Source organism: Gymnoscopelus microlampas (genome assembly GCF_963454915.1).
Source record: "Gymnoscopelus microlampas genome assembly, chromosome: 7".
Classification (NCBI taxonomy): domain Eukaryota; kingdom Metazoa; phylum Chordata; class Actinopteri; order Myctophiformes; family Myctophidae; genus Gymnoscopelus; species Gymnoscopelus microlampas.
This window is the reverse complement of record NC_139944.1, coordinates 32,795,471-32,813,600: the sequence shown is the minus strand read 5'-3', so window position 1 is coordinate 32,813,600 and position 18,130 is coordinate 32,795,471. Positions and strand designations below refer to the sequence as shown.

The following is an 18,130-nucleotide window of genomic DNA, read 5'->3' as shown; positions in this document are numbered from 1 at the left end:
ACAGTGGGAATTACACATCAAAGGAATAATTTTCATCATCATCTTTTTGGTGCATAAATTACTAATGGAACATGAAAATCACACCTCTCCAGTTGATATCGCTGTCCAGTCTCCATATGAGCTCATACACAGGGATAATTTAATTCCCTTTGATGAACTGTTGTCATTATGGATAGAAATTTGCAGAACATGGCCCCCATTAGTAAAGCCTTTGGCGCTGCTATAAGACATTATGTCAAGTTGCTAGTGGGTGTTACATTCACCCTGGGTGGGTTGATTGTACTCAAGTTTGCATTCAACAAAATGATGCTGATGCTGATGATTGTTATACAATAGAATGATTAAATTATTTTCAGAACACTGTGGAGCTTCCTGGTCAGACTAGTTTAAATGCAAAGTCATGTTCACTGGCTAAGTGGCTATTCTATTTACCAGTACTACCTCCATGCCTCTCCATCCCTTGTAGACAGGGGCAGTTTGGACAGTGCAGTTTTTGTGACAGTTTTTGTGACTTTTTTCCCCCTGTGGCATGCATACAGTACCTGCATGCATGCCACAGGGAAAACTTCCATTGTAAAGCTGATGTCATCATTATCTACACAGTAGTGCATATGAAAGCCCATTCACGATCATCATTATCCACACAGTAGTGCATATGCAGCCCATTCACGATTTTTTGAACGTACAGTATAAGTGAGTGCAAATGTAAGTGTTTTTGTAATATTGTGATGGCTTATTTGCAATTCAACTCAGTGCTGAGAGAGCACAACTTTCCCTGAACTCAGTCACCTGTATAACCTGATAAATGAGAATGACATGGATTGAAATATCAACTCTTCACCCAATGGCCAGTCCCCTGACAGCATAAGCGGAAACATGCTCATTAGAATCAAACGAATATTTGATCTTTTAATTCTCATGGCCATTTTGTGAAGAGAGTGAGTGAATTTTGTTTAAGCCCAAAGTGGATACACATTTCCATAAATGTGGGAAATTAATTGGTCTCTTTCTTTCTTTCTTTCTTTCTTTCTTTCTTTCTTTCTTTCTTCATGTTGCGGTGGAGATGTCACATGGCATACATGTAAAGTTCTTGAAAGGGAGTGTAAACTTAACACATTGACTGCCAGAGTTTATTCATAATGTACTCACCCCTTTGCCAGCGATTTGCGTGTTTTTTTATTTTGAAATTTTTCATTCAAATAAATTATCTGATTGCGGTTTTAAACACAAATACGACAGTTCTACCAGTAGAGAGCAGCAAATCGAGACATTGATCACCTCGCTTGCCCCCTCCCAAACAGGCCCACGTCACATCCGGTTTATGACCGGATGTGACGTGGGTTTTCGACAATCCCTGATCCCCTGATCGGCCTTAAAACGATGTGATACACGACGACGATGACTGTTAGTCACCCGGACTAAAGAAAATAGAAGTGGAGCCCTCCGTTCGTTTTTTATACCGTGTGAAAAACGTGTTTTTCCCTATTCTGGCCGAAAATGACCAGGGAAAGAAAATGTGACCCGGAAACGGAATCTGCGTTATGCATCCAGCTCCGGGTGAGTGTGACGTAAGTGGAAAACGAAAGTGTTGATGAAAAATAAACAGAGCAGCGCGATCACAGATTAAACTAGAAAAAGTGCTCCTCGGAGCACAAGTCTCCGCCAGGTCAGGTAGATTATTGTGGCCTACTGGTGGCGCTATAATAGGCCAATGTGAAAAGGGTGCCATTTCTTCTTAGGCCTTGCACGAGAATCGGACACTGCATTCATGATTTGAGGCATTTTGTTCCAAAAATGTGGTTTGCTAAATTAGACCTGCTGGTGGCGCTATAACAGGCCAATGTGAAAAGGGTGGCATTTCTTCCTCGGCCTAGTGGGAATGTGCATGCAAAATTTCACGGAAATCGCACACTGCGTTCATGATTTGAGGAATTTTGTTCAAAAGGGACCTATCCTGCAAACTTTGGAAGCCAATGTTAGCCAAGTAGGATGGAAGAGCAAAAAATGTGTTTTACAAAACTCTCCTCTCTCCGCTCTAAAAGGCATATGTGAAAAATGCAGGGCAAAGGTTTTTCCTTGGCCTCTAGGGAGTGTGCGTGCAAAGTTTCACGCAGATCGGTGCAGTTATAGCTAAAAACACGAATCGCCTGTTATAGCGCCACCATGAGGCTGATGTGAACGTTTCAAGTGGCATTTCTTCCTGGGTCAAGTGGGAATCTCTGTGGAAAATTTCACGGAAATCGCATGCTGCGTTCATGATTTGAGGCATTTTGTTCAAAATGAACCAATCTTGCAAACTTAAGCCAATTTTAGCCAATCAGGATGGAATATGGAAAATCAGACAGATCCGTGTTGATCACATGGCTATAGAGATACTGTGTACCGATGTGCGTGTTTTTTGGACAAAATCTGTAGGAGTAATAGCAAAAAATGTGTTTTGCAAAAGTCGGCCTCATGGTGGCGCTATGTCGGACTGTTCCGAAAAATGTGGGGCAGAGGTTCTGCTGTGGTATCCAGGGAGTGTGTGTGCGCAGTTTCACAGCGACAGGGCCAACGGTGGCGGAGATTAGCTGGTCACAGACAGAAGGACGGACACACACACACACACACGGACGGACGGACGGACGGAGGGTAAAACATACTCTCTCGCCATGCCTTTCGGCCTGGCGGAGACAACAATGAAAATTCAAAAGAACGCATATATGCGATCTTTTGAATTGCGGCAAGCAAGCGATGGATTTGAAAGAACGCATCAATGCGATCTTGGCAATCAATGTGTTAATCAATCAATGTAAATATTTTAAATAATTTCATGTCAGAATAACATGACTGTTATTCAAGGGACACATGACAAAAATTTCAATTGACTCTTCACTGGCCTTATGCCCAAATGTTTCTGTTTACTGATGTTTTTCCCCTATACTTATTTTGGAGTGTGTGAGAAAAAACACATCAGTGTGAATGAGTTAACAAATAGTTGTGTATTTGTCTTCAGATCAGTAGAGCAGAAACACTGAGTCAGAGACAACCTCTTGTGTTCCGACAGAAATAGCCCATCTATAATTGTAAGTTGGGTTGTGAGCCTGTTTCCATTCCACAGTCATTCAGTCACAATAGGTTAGAACAAGTGAGAATATGCTCTCGGGCAAAGTCACAGCCAGCAGCAAGAACCAGTTGAAAGAGTCTTCATTATAGGGAACAAGGAATCATTTATGGAGCAGACTTACTCTGTTCAGGGGCAATCTGACAAACATATTGACTTTGACACATTTGAGGTTGCAGATACAGTGCCTCTGCACCTACTTTCCATTACGGCCTAATTTGATTTAGGTGGGAGCGTCTGCCCCTGCAGTGATCCTTCATTTCAACACCTCATAAACATGTTGGGTTTCAAGAGGATATACTATACCATGTTCTGCCACATGATTTACGAGCTGTGCAATGACGTCAACCTCCTGGAAATGCAAGGTATGACAATGCAGTGCATAGGTGGGTGTCCAGAGTGTTGTCTGTGTTCAGGTAATAAAAGAGCATCTCAGATCATCCATTATTCAAGGAATGAAATTGAGTTGTGAGACAACCACCTTAATTATGTAATTTGTGCCTGTCCCAGTGCTATAGGTGAGACCTTTACAATGCAAACTCTGGGAGAGCCTAAGTAATTTGACAGACAGACAGACAGACAGACAGACAGACAGACAGACATGTCAAGAGCTTGTGTTGAATGTATAAAGTGTTAGGGTCTGTGGTGGCTGTTTTGATTATTTGTTGCCACAAAGTTTCTTAAGTCAAGAAAGTCAGGACAGCATGCCCCTGTCTACCCTATGCCTTCACTGACCTCTGGAGAAGTCACACTGGGAACCATGTCAAAGATTTTACCACATGACCCCTAGCGACCCTATTCTGGGAGCAAACATTCGGCGAAAATAGCAGATCTACATGTGTAGTGAGCTTGTAGATTGGCTATTTTCGGCAAAGAGATTTGAAGTAGAGGGAAAAAGGAGGGGAGATGTATAGACCCCTGGGGGACACCGGTCAACAAAGTATATAGGGTTTAAGCGTAATTATAATCTTACAAGAAACTATTACATAATTATGTCTCTTGTGAATAGTTAATTACTGCTACTACTAAATGAAGTCAAGTCTTCTGCTGAGTTGGAGTTTCATAGAAAGAGCCCCGTTTTCTTAAAAAAGAATCTTCAAATGCAAGACCCTTTGATGCAAAATAGCTGTTCCAAAACAAAACAAAAGGGTTCTGATGGGAAATGAAAAGTAGGCTACCCATTGTTATTTTTATATTTATTTTCCTTTTAGGATATATACTGTGAACATTCAGGAGGGTGGTATGAAGCGACGGGTTTCAGATTTTTACATAAAAATGTTATTGCTACAGTATGTTACTAAAGAACTGTTCATATTCCTCTTATAGCAGGGTTATCATGCATCATATGCAATATGCATATTGAAAGCAGAGTAAAAGGGCCATCCACACCAAGCACTATAACTACAACTATAAATATATTGTTGTCAAATTTATTCTAACTCAAGTGGACGGCAGAGTCCACACCACAACTATAACAATGTGGTGAACGATATAGTTATAGTGCTTGGTGTGGACAGCCTTTAGGCTTTAATGTGGATCCTGGACTTTCTGTTGAACCGACAACAGGTGGTGGTCATCACCATGCACAGCTCCAACGTACAGTAGTGGTCACGTTTGCTGACGACATAACTGTGACAGGCCTGATCACTGACGATGAGATGGCCTACAGGAGAGAGGTCGAGAACCTGACACAATGCTGCTAGAAGAACAATCTGTCTCTCATTGTCGGTAAGACCAAGCTTAGCGTGAAGGCCGAAAAGAGAACACGCCCCCCCATCTACATCGACGGCGTTGGAGTGGAGAGGTCAGTGACTTCTAGCTCCTCTGTGTTCGGATCACTGAGGACCCCTCCTCAGATGAGCACATGGCCATGTGGTGAAGACGGCACAGCAATGCCTCTTTTACCTAAGGGGACAGAAGAAGTTTGGCATGGGGCCCAAGATCTGGCAGGCCTTCTACAGAGGAACCACTGAGAGCATCCTGACCGGTTGCATCACCACCTGGTATGGGAACTGTACTGCACTCAACCGCAAAGCACTGCAGTGGGTCAACTCCTTCATTTGCATAAAGTCAACTCCTTCATTTGCATAAAGCAAGTATATATACTTGCTGTGTGCATCATAACGCACACAGCACGAGAGAGAGAGAGAGAGAGAGAGAGAGAGAGAGAGAGAGAGAGAGAGAGTGAGAGAGAGATGCTTATTATACTAATACTGTGTACATACATATACGGTAGCACCTTCAAAGCAACTCAAAGTGTGCTACAGTATGATTAATGCATACAGATATTTCTTACCTGACTTAGTGTTATTCTTAATTATTTCTAAAGGTTCAAGGTTTCTTTATTCTTACATCTTGTGTATGAGTACAGAATAGTAATACTCTTTTGTTCTGGTTTCCTCAGACATTGTAGCAGCAGTAATAATAGACAGGAGACCTTTCATTGTTGTCTCCGCCAGGCCGAAAGGCATGGCGAGAGAGTATGTTTTACCCTCCGTCCGTCCGTCCGTCTGTCTGTCCGTCTGTCCGTCTGTCCGTCTGTCCGTCTGTCCGTCCGTCTGTGGACAGCTAATCTCTGGCACCGTTGGCTTGATCGTGGCGAAACTGTGCACACACACTCCCTGGATGCCAATTCATACCCTCTGCCCCAAAATTTTCACATGGGCTTGTTATAGCGCCACCAGGAGGCCGCTTTTGGCAAAACACCTTTTTTGACAGTACTCCTACAGAATTTGTCCAAAAGTCACGCAAATCGGTACACAGTATCTCTATAGTCATTAAACGAAACGGGTATTTCAGATTTCTCATATTCCATCCTGATTGGCTAAAAATGTCTTCCAAAGTTTGCAGGAGTGCTCCGTTTTGAACAAAATGCCTCAAATCATGAACACAGCATGCAATTTCCGTGAAATTTTGCACGCTCATTCCCATTAGGCTGAGGAAGAACTACCATTTGAATTTTTTCAAATCAGCCTCATGGTGGCGCTATAACAGGCCGATATGTGTTTTTACCTATAATTGCACCGATCTGTGTAAAACTTTGTATGCACACTCCCTAGAGGTCAAGGAAAAACCTTTGCCCTGCATTTTTCACATCTGCCTTTTATAGCGCCACCAGGAGGCCGACTTATGTAAATCACATTATTTTATACTACTCCTTCCAATTTTATCCAAATTTCACTCAAATAGGTACACATGATCTCTATAGTCATGTGATCACGACGGATGTGTTTGATTTTTCATATTCCATACTGATTTGCTAAGATTGACATCTAAAGTTTGCATTATTGGCTTGTTTTGAACAAAATTCCGCAAATCATGAACTCACCGTCCAATTGTGCTCAAACTTTGCACGCACATTCACACTATGTTGAGGAACAAATGCCATCCTTTTAACATTGGACTGTTATAGCGCCACCAACAGGTCTAATTTAGCGAAAAAACATGTTTTTAACTAAATGCCTCAAATCATGAATGCAGTCAGAGTCCGATTGTCGTGCAAGGCCTAAGAAGAAATGGCACCCTTTTCACGTTGGCCTATTATAGCGCCACCAGGAGGCCACAATAGCCTACCTGACCTGGCGGAGACCTGTGCTCCGAGGAGCACTTTTTCTAGTTATTTCTGTTATTGATGCAATAACTTTGAGGAACCTAAATAAAATAATGTTACTCTTGTGTATACACATATATGAGATGCAACAAATCTGTTATCTGCAAGCTTGAAATTGTACTTTCATTCGTTTTAATTTTGCTTTATCAACCATTCTGGCCATTTTCCTTCCTTTTTCTGTTTTTACTTTCCCCAGGTGGTGGATTCAGAATTTTGGAAGAACTGAGTGATCATGAACAGAAAAACAGAAATCAGACTGCCCTTTTGTGCACTCTGAGAGTGCACAAATGGAACCAAATGGACCCGTTCCATTTGTACACTCTCAGATTTATGGGGGTCCTTGAAAGTAACAAAATAAAAGAACCTCTGTCCTAGTGGACTCCTAATGTGCCATAGTAAATCTGTGTCATACATATTCTGAAGAAAACCTGGCTGACTGACATTCAGTAATTGGGTCTTATAATCCTATAGGTCCTATAATGTTGTCAAAATGACAACATTATAGGCTAATGTTATATGTAAAAAAACGAAAAATCTAAAATTTGCCAAGTCTTTGTCCGTGTACGGACACATTGATGACCCCTGGGCGTAATTGAAGTACAGTATATCACACACTAATATACACTACTTGATGACAGCACTACAACAAGACTGGAACAGGTGCACACAATATGTGCTTCAACTTGCTTCTCAATTTGTCATGAGTTTCTACTACTTTTCCGAAGCTCAAAAAAAAACACTCAAAGCTAAAATTAACTTTTTTTAGTAGAGGAATATTTTATTTTTTAACAAAGGCAAGCATGCTTCCCTGAAAAGATTGAAACTGTGCTAGTTTGAAATAGTTCTTATTGTATGTACTGTAGCTGGATAGTTGGTTGACACAGTTCCATACAGTAACAGCTCTGGTCCCCATAGCTGACAGAGATGAATACCTGTGACATCTAAAAGCAACTGTTGCTTTCCCCAGGAGAGGTCATTACAAATCTCTCCTCGATGTGCCACTGCAGACAGGCAGTTCAGTATCACTTCATGTATTTCCCATTTAGGCAATTAAAGTAGGATAGCTTAACACACCAGTAAGTTGATGGATTCCAGTGGAGGGGGGGGGGGGGGGGGCGCTCCAATGTGGCATGAATGTCCTATTTCATTCCTCTCTTCCCCTGATTTGTATTCAAGTTTAGAAAAATGTCCACACTGGGAAGAAATCCATTTCATGCGTGCCCATGGGCTGCTTTAAGGAGCTCCTGAACCTGCATTTATTCTATCCCTGCAAATGTATCGCCTGTCTTGCCGTCTTTTGTGCCACAGTGGGGATGAGTGTCAAATCTCAGAGAGCTGAGACCACTGTGAAAGGTACTCAGTAGTGGCTCCGGAAATCTGCTACTTTTGCCCTCAGATGTGGTGCGGGAAAGGTCAGCCAAACCAAGTCACTTTTACAGCCGCTTGATATCTGTGTTGAATGAGGGAGAGGAAGCTCACTAATACCAGTTGAGGAGTTAAAAAAGCTCTCTCGGTCATATAATGTTACAAGGGTGCCCTTATAACAATACATGCCAGCATTCCAGAACATTAAGTGAATAGAGAAAAGTCCTAGTTTCAAACTAGTGTAATTTGAATGAACTGAGAAAATAAACCAAAGAGAACACCCGAGAGCTATTCTGACATTATAATTTATAAAGGAATACATATAAACATATTTGACATACAGTACTACCTATGCTAATAAAACAGTCTCTGGGAGCACAAAGCAAATGAATAGAAACATAGGATTTATAGAGAATTGAGGTCTAGATATGGCATCAAAATGTATTAAAAACAACAAACAGACACTTCATCAACCACAATGCTATGTTGAGAATAATAAAATGAAAGACAAGCAAATGGGCTCTAAATGTCAAAAGAATAGCCTATATATATAGGCATTTCCCCTAAAGTCAAAACAGTGTTCATGATCATACTCGTGCCATACTAAAAATAAATCCAGGCATTTATTGGGTCCTTGAAAAGGGTTGATGGGACATTACAGTCTATGGATCTGTCTAACAGTTGGCTCTGCCTGGTGGTGTATTTTAAAATGTCTGTCCGTCTGTCTGTCTTTTTTTCTTTTTTTTCTGGCTCATTCATGGTGAGATACTGGAAGAACAACAATTCCCACGTTACATTCCAAAAAATTGTTTATAGGGGTATTGGGTCTGAATAAAATGTGTTATCATGCAGGGTGATATTGAGGAAAAATGTAGAGTGACAAATATGTTCTCTCAGCTTTTGGTACAATAAACAGGGATGGGGATCTGTTTCTTCTGTCACTTCCTCAGTCACCCACACGTTAAAAGGAGGGACCTTGGTGAGGTGCAGAGCACAGTCTGGTGACGTGGTCGTGTGAGGGAGACCAAGCCATGATGAAGAGTGACGCCCTCACTGCATGGCGCACAGGGAGACGTTGAGGGAAGTGCTGTGCTTCCTTATCAGACTTGCACATCTCAGGATTAAGGAGAGGATAGTAAAAGGGTTGAATCATGAAAGACATCACAAGGTTATTCTAAAGTGGTGCTTTAAAAGTCTTTGAGAAACTGTTTGAAAAGGCATGCTTCTCTGTCTCAGAATTTATTTCTAAGGGAGTAAACTTTTTTTTTTTTTCAATTTGCTGAAAATGACTTCCCATCAAAAATTATGTCTTGGTATAACTGACCAGAACTCCATTCACCGGACTTGCAACCTTGACCTGAACATACTTCTACATGGCTCACCAACCTGAGTCAATAGGACATTTCGGTTCCCTCTGATGCTGCATAGCAGTGGTGGAAAAAGTACTCACATTTTCTACTTAAGTAAAAGTATCAATACTGCAATGTAGAAATACTCTTTCACAAGTAAAAGGCCTGTGTTCAAAATGAAACTTGAGTAAAAGTACAAAAGTATTGGCATCAAAATATCCTTAAAGTACCAAAAGTAATGTAAGTACTAAAATGTTTGAAAATAGCCGATCTACAACGCGTTGCATCGCGACGCGTTGTGAGCTTGTAGATCAGCTATTTTCAAATAGCCTATATATATATAAAACAGGGCTAATTGTGGTTAATGTATGTTTTATAATTTATATCTGCAAAGTAACTAGTAACTAAAGTTTTCAAATAATTGTAATGGAGTAAAAGTACAATATTTGCCGCCGAGATGTAGTGGAGTAGAGGTAAAAGTATTGAAAATTGGAAATACTCAAGTAAAGTAAAAATACCTCAATATTGTACGTAAGTTTTAAATATAAAAAAGAAAAAATAATAATTGTTCGGCCACCATGGGGGGCAAGTGCCCACCATGCCCCCCCTAAAAATCGCCTGTGCTTGGGAGTGGGGGTTGGGGTGCCACTTCCTATAAGATTAACAGAAGACAGTTTGAGGAAGCTGTGTCCTACAGGGTTTAATAAACAGCCCTTGGTCTCACGCAGAGCAAAATGATATGTGGCAGCCTACACAGTACACAGAGCAGCCCTAATTTGTGCTCTTTAACAATAGTGCCATATGGTGGAGGAACACAGCGGGATCTACTCGGGACATCTTTACACATAAAATGAGTAGTCAAGTGCACCATTAATGTGCCTGCAGGGTCCCTTGCCTCTAAGTGGATTAAGTGTGGAGAGGCAAAATGTATGGTGTACTTAGAATAGCTATTTATCGTTTTTGGCTTATGTTACTAATATTCATAGGATACTGTATGGAGACATTATTAACAGAAAATCCAATACAGAGTTGCCACTGTGGGAAACTAAATCTATAATGATGGCTTATGGGGTCCAACTACCTCTCTATTACAATAGCTTCTTCTCCACAGTGGTGCACAAGCATTATTAATGCTTTCTGCTGATGGGCACTTCATGCCCGCGGTCCGATTTCAAGTGAAGTGGCAGGTTTGGAAACAATGTTAATCCATGTCCCCATATAGCACAGTGGAGGCACAGCAAGCTTGTTGCAGGATATCTACTACTGTACAGTACAGGATATCTGTAGATAGTTGCAGGATAAGTCTACTCAATAGTTATCCTCGAACAAACGTGCTTCCCTGAGGCTTCCATTGGGTAGGAAACAAGACAAAGTATGTTATGTTATCATAAGATCCTTCGTAAAGTCTCTGGGTGAGAGAATAACAGTCTCACTCTATGGGCTTTAGAATATTGTATCCTAAGCACCAGCTGGCTGGTCATTAGTCTTGGCGTACTGGCCATGCATGCAGCTGATGAGCAACTAGTAAATGTCAATTGAACAAGGCATTTCACGAGAGCTACTGTATGAAAAGGGCTGGTCTCTAATGTGGGCACAATATGATTTTACTTTGAGAGTAAGTATATCTGATGGTCTTATGCTTGCGAGGTCATGACAGATCCCAGTTGTTGCTAATTGGCGACTACATTACCGCACCTGCCTCATTGCTTCTCTGCTATCTAAACTGTGTAGATAGTGAGATACTGGCGGAAGAAGAATAAAACTACCATTAACAAAAGGGTGCCTACGCGCGCCGTGCTTGGCCCCCTAATAATATTTGTTTTACAATGCACTTTACATTCGAAATAAATCTCAAAGTGCTACATCTTTTTTTCTGTCAATGAACAGACACCAGATTAGTTTTCTCTTTAGTGTAATCTAAGTGATGCAAACTGTCAGTTCAATGTTGCAGAGAGAAATCCTTGAGGAACTCAATGGGTTGTTTATTTTTCCCTCAGTCATTACCCGAGGGTTTAGCTCAAAGACACGTGTTTAATAATTCATCTTATCGTTGAATAAATCTGGTTCTTCTTTCTTTTCAATGAACTCCAAGCCAGCATGCACCACAGGCCACTAGAAACTGTGCTCGGTCAAAACTAGTGCTGGTGGTGGTGGGGGTCTCAAATGACAATGTACTGGTAATTATAAAACATTGAGTCATGTCGATCTCAGACATCATTTGTGGCCAGCTTGTGACGTCAGTGATCTATGACCTATGACAAATTTGGGAAAGGTTTCAGCTTGATAAAAGCCCCAATTGACTTCTATTGTAAAATTAAAGTTACATCCTTCATTACATTACATTACAGTCATTTAGCAGACGCTTTTATCCAAAGCGACTTACAATAAGTGCATTCAACATAGGTAGGGAACTAAACTACCAATCACCAGAAGTCCTAAGTGCATTTCCTGCAAAAACAAGCAACCAAGAGTATACCTAGCACTAAGGTAAAAGTGCTATATATCAGCTACCTACTTTCTTAAACAGATGAGACAAAATAGCAAAATCAAATGAGCACGAGCTAATACAAAAAGTGTATCGACTAAACAAGATCCAATAAAACAGTACAACAATAAAACAAGAGTTCGTACAACTAGTTAACAACAAGTAAGCCAGACAAAGAGGAAGGGTAGTGTTTCCTGAAGAGGTGGGTTTTCAGCCTGCGGCGAAAGATGGGCAGTGACTCTGCTGTCCTGACATCAGTGGGAAGTTCATTCCACCACTGTGGGGCCAGAACAGAAAAAAGTCGTGACCGTGTCGATCGACCAGAAGGACCCTTGAGTGACGAGGCAATCAGTCGCCCCGAGGTGGCAGACCGAAGTGGTCGGGCAGAGGTGTAGGCATCAACCATAGCCCGGAGGTAAGAAGGAGCTGTTCCTTTCACTGCCCTATAGGCTAGCACCAGGGTTTTAAACTGGATCCGAGCTGCAACGGGGAGCCAGTGTAGAGAACGGAGAAGGATAGTTGTGTGGAAGAACTTGGGGCGGTTGAACACCAAACGAGCTGCAGCTTTCTGAACAAGCTCCAGAGGTCTGATGGCAGATGAATAAATGAGTGGAGGTGCTTCGTGGACCCCACACACACACACACACACACACACACACACACACACACACACACACACACACACACACACACACACACACACACACACACACACACACACAGTAAAAATGAAAGGACTCTCCCTGTTAAGTCTGATTTATAGATTGGCTGTCTTTGGCACGTGACACCATCGTGCGACAGAGCATAAATTGATGTACAGTCCAATAGCCTACATTATGGTGAAACTTATTCTGTGTATAGACAAGCATTGATGCAACTGCTTTGTCAGAAAATGATACAGAGGCTGGTGGTGGGCTTTTCCATGGATCGTTTCTACACAAGGTTATTCTACAGATTATGCCATTGTAGAAGGCACACCTTTTGCTGCATGCTTGCTGAACTGCTGCACTTGCTAAATAAAATCCTGAGTTTGAACCGCATGAACCCTAGCGTTCCTATTCTGGGCATGTCATCAAGGTCAAGGTCAAGGTACACTTTATTGTCCACTAGGGGAATTTGGCTTGGGCTTACACCCCTGCTGCAGGCGAACATTCGATTTGAAATATGTCAGGGTTTGCCCCACAGTCGCTTTGTGAGTATTTTGCATGAGAAAGTAAGCACTGTAATCTCATTGATCTTATTGCTACACAAGTTGAGTAAAAATACTTGAGAATAAAGGTCTTTGGCCTGCTGGCAGTGTGCAGAATAAATATGATGCTGATCGGCCTAGTACTTTAGCTGTAGACATAAATGGGTGAATGCAAATATGGGTCAATTTGGGTGACTTCTTACACTCGCTGAGTTAAATTACCACTCAGGACAAAGATTTGGAATTTGATGGAAAATAAAAATGCTCTTGTTTATCCCAAGGGGATTAAGTTACAAGGAAGGATATGCTAATTAGTTGTAAGAGATAACTTTCCTGATATAGGCTACTAATTTGGTTCTGCAATATACTGCATCACTGCAAAAGGAGCTGTCTGCAGTGGTAGTGTACGATAGACACAGGATAAACACACAAAGGGAAACCTCTGCAAAGGCTTTAACAGGCTGAGCTGCCAATGACACACTGGGCATGTGGTATGATGAACAGGAAGGAGACACAAAGAGAGTAAATGAGAGTGTCTAATGGTGAATAATATTTCAAACTGTTATAAACGGTCCCCTTGTTGTGACCTCAGGCATTCTAAAGCACGGCATGATGCACACTTCAAAGCACGTCTGATGAATCTGACTGAATTGGGAAAGAAGTGATTAGTAGGCCATTGTGTCTGAGTCCTTCGGCGTGTTGAGTCTGGTCGAGAGGTGCTCTAATACGCTCCTAACAAGAATAGGACACAGAGGGAACAGGCTCTCCCTAGCAATCCATCACACGTGACACGACACCACCCAAACAAACCCACTTCACACACACACGTGCACACACCACCCCTAAAGTCTGCATACTACACAATACCAAACTGCTGTGTCTGCAGGCGTTACTGTGTTTGGGCTTGGCTAGTATGCCATTAATCCCACCCGTTTATAAACGAGCGGCTAAATATACACAGCGCTTAATTAAAGTTGGGCATCCATTATTGAAGCGAATCCCTGTTTTATGGGATGAGAAGGTAATTAGTCCCTCCACACCTTAGAGCTCATCTCTGTTTCTGGGGTTATAAATACCATGCCTCTTGCTGGCTCACGAAGGGTATCCTTTAAATCATATCCTCGTGCCTCACAGAGGTTAAAACAAAGGATTTCTGGGATTACGTGATGTGATGTTTAAAACGCACGCCGGGGGTTGTCTGAGGATCTTGTCGCTTGTAAAGGTGAGTGTGAAGCCTGACAATCATCCACTGTGAACAGTTTCAACCCACTGGAGGACATTTACGACCAACGCATTAGTTTCATGCAGAGTTTCAGAGATGTACAATAGCGGTGTAAGCATGCACTGTCACCTCAACCAGGAGCTGCCTTCTCAAGGTCAGGCTCACTTCTGAGGAGACAAATGACCACTCTCGTAATCTTTGGAATATCGCACAGGAATCACTTTAGGTAATAACAAATGATGGCCCTATTTATACCACTGGGAAAAGAGGTATTGATTTTTTCATTTGGCCAAACCTGGAATTATGACCTTTTGTGTGTAGCCTTCTTCACATGGATGGATATGCTATTGATACAGCATACAAAGTGAAATATTTCTTTCCTGTGAATAGCAACAGGTTAGAAGTCTGCCCCAAGCCCTCACCACCAGCACCACACATGCGTGCGCACACGCGTGCTTATGTACAAACACATCCAACTGTCAAGAAACAGAGTACTTATCCCTCTCAGTCCTATGTACATTTCAAACTCAATGAGAGTTTAAAAGCTGCAGGAAAAAAAGCTATCAATTCAATATGGCTTGGCAGAGGTGACATAAGTAAAGAGCTAGAGTGCCCTCGGGTTCTGTTATAACCATTTAAACATTTAGCTCTTAATTGATTTAATCATTTGCTCAAGTGAACTAGTACTCTTGAGTAGTTTCAAGGTCACTTGCATGAGTATTGAAATGGTTTTGAAAGCAGGTATATTGCAAAGGGATTTCAAGCACTATGGTGATAGGCAGGGTTCAATTTGCTGGGGGGGGGGGGGGGGGGGGGGGGGGCTAGGGGAAAAATCCATGCCTCTGCTTTTGATATCCCCCCCTCATTGTTTTGTCCCTGCCTCTGGTCAAACTGCATTAAATGAATACATTTCCTTATTTGAGAAATGTAGACCTTGCTCAGGGGATAAATTGAATCTTGACCATCAGGTCAAAAGTCTCAATAGAAGAGCAGAGAGACAAAATTCAACCACCCCAATTGAATAAGTTCGATTGTTTTAACATACTCTACCATACATATTGGACAAAATACAAATGTATTAATTTAAAAAAAAGTTACATAGTGCTGCTTTAATGAAGTGAGACATGGGGGAAGTGTGTTCAATGTGATTTGTGATTTACAGTAAATATGATTTATTCTGATTCTGACTCACTGTGTAATGTATACATTACATGTATATGTAATGTATTCCAGAATTGGAATTGACATTAATTGATGTAAAACTACATATTTTCCACATGGACAGTAGCTAACCTGGTGTGATATTAAACACAATATATATTACAATTGATTTCTTAAGGCACCAGACATTGTTTTCCCCTGTTGCCTCATGTGGGTTCTTGCACTCGCAGTCACTGAGACAGTTTTCCAAGGCCTCTGTTAGTAAGGAAACAATAGCTTTTTATTTTTCACACTTTCATTTGACAGCTCTCTTACTTGCACTGACTTGAAGTGATGTGTGCAAAGCAAAGACACAAACTAATGAGAAGAGATGTGTGGGAGAGAGAGAGCGAGAGAGAGAGAGCGAGAGAGAGAGAGAGAGAGAGAGAGAGAGAGAGAGAGAGAGAGAGAGAGAGAGAGAGAGAGAGAGGGATGTATATGATGTTATGATGCATTAATATCATATTATCAAATCAACAAAACAGACCTGGTGTGTAGGAGTAATGCCCAGATTAACTATATTTCGTTATCATTAGCCGTGTTTATGGTGTAACAATTTCTAGCCATAACACTTCCTACTGGATCACATTTCTGATTTGAAATATGCTGACCCCCACGAAATGTTCTTGCCTTGTCATTAGAGTAATTAAATACATAGCTAGTTGTATTCTTATTTTTATCTTCATTACATTTTTACTCTTATTTTGATTCATCTTAGTTTTATGTCTCTATTCATGACCCTTGTTTTTCATGTTGCCTGCCTGCCTGCCTGCCTGCTGTATCCATCCATCCATCAATGTTTTCTCTTTTGTCACATTGTACAGAACCCATTGCTAAGGAAAACACTTAAATAAACAAATAAATCCGTAATGGAAGGTCACCGGATCAAAATGCAAAGTGTCATTTTCCGATCCAGTGCTTATTGACAACTTGCTCCTGTCTCGAAGTTCCTCTAAGCATGGTCGAATGAAACGATGAATGATGATGTGGAATGAATTGTGATGACAATGGCACTACATTCTATAGGCCCCCTGTGAGGTGCATATCCATCAACATTTTCCTCTATTTCCCCTCCCTGCTGCTTTTGATGAATATGTTAACAGTGTACGTGAAGGTTCATGGTGGGATGGGGAGCCTCAGCACTCCCATAGACCATCAAATTAAAGTACCCTGCAGATCACACACACAGTAAAAAACAGTGTTCAAATAGATCCATAAAAGGGTGCATTTTTTTTTTCTCATTGTTAAATTAACACTATGGATTTTACTGTGTCGAGTTTACTGCTTGCAAAGGAATTAGCTGTTGGTGTTATACAGTAGATAGAGGAATGTACAAGCATAACTGCTTCAATGGGCACATTATTAATATGTTAATGGTATTTACATTTTGGATAAAAGCTCATATCCTAGTCACATAGTCTTATTTGGAATATGTGGCTTGTGCTGTTTTAACAGTAAATGCGATGAAGAGTATCCTATACAGAGCCAATCTATGGGTGGTTCTGAGAAATCTATACTATAATTCGTGGAGTGTGTGTGTATGTGTATGTGTATGTGTATGTGTGTGTGTGTGTGTGTGTGTGTGTGTGTGTGTGTGTGTGTGTGTGTGTGTGTGTGCTCATGTGTGTGTGTGAGCGCGCGCGCATGTGTGTGTGTGTGTCACTCCTTGGCGTAACTCGAAAAGTGTCTGACCATTCACCTGAGGTGTGTCCCGTCATATTTGGACAGACCAACGGTTTCCGAGAACTGAAAAAACACGGATCTCTGTATCTGTCAGCCCGCGCGTCTGAGAAAGACAAAGAGAGTCTCTGTGTGTTCGGGAGATCGTATGCATAGTAGGCCTGTCCCCGACTAAGGATGTCTATAGTCGAATCTGATTGGCCAAATGTTGCCTATAGCCGACTAATAGTCGACTAATGCAACACCATGGCATGCTTTAACTGAGATTGGCTCATCAGTCTGATTCGCCAATCTCTCAGTCGAATCATGCAAAAAAGATGTTATGCAATAGAGGAACATTCCATTTGGGCTGTAGGGGTGCTTAATGTCTGATTTAACATATACTTGCTTGGTTTCTCCCAATAAATCATGATGTATATCCTATTTTTGGCAAACTATTAGTTAATTAATATAACAAATTAGGCCAATCTCTCAGTCGAATAATAAAATAAAACAAAAAAGAATTGAATCTTTTTATTTATTTTTATAATTCAACTAAGAGATTGGCAGTCGACTCAGACTCCCCTCGACTGATTAGTCAGGCCTATACTAATGCATAGGCTTCCCTGGCCGACTGTGTTCAAAAGCAGCATTACTGAGAACTACAAATGGGAATATGAAATTGAGTCCTTGCTAAGACCATTCTGAGCCACTTAATATCTCACTTATTGGGTATGATAGTTTTAGTGGGAATAAATTTAGTTATCCTAGTATTAGCTTAACATTCCCCAGGGCGAGAGACCTGTGTGCCTCCAGACTTAATCAATTCAACTACACTATGCCTATTCAGTCCAAGATGAAAGCAAAGGGCGTTTCAAACTTTTCAAGAGTGAAGGACAGAAGCCAAGGTAGTTCAGGTTTGGCCTTCTGAAAGTGAATGATTGAATT

At 41.3% G+C, this 18,130-nt stretch overlaps 1 protein-coding gene across 1 annotated transcript in view; it reads right to left on the bottom strand.

Moving 5' to 3' along the window:
- igsf21a (immunoglobin superfamily, member 21a) overlaps nucleotides 1-18,130 on the bottom strand; it is a 270,100-nt gene that overhangs the window by 74,246 nt on the left and 177,724 nt on the right. The gene's annotated exons all lie outside the window — the stretch shown is intronic.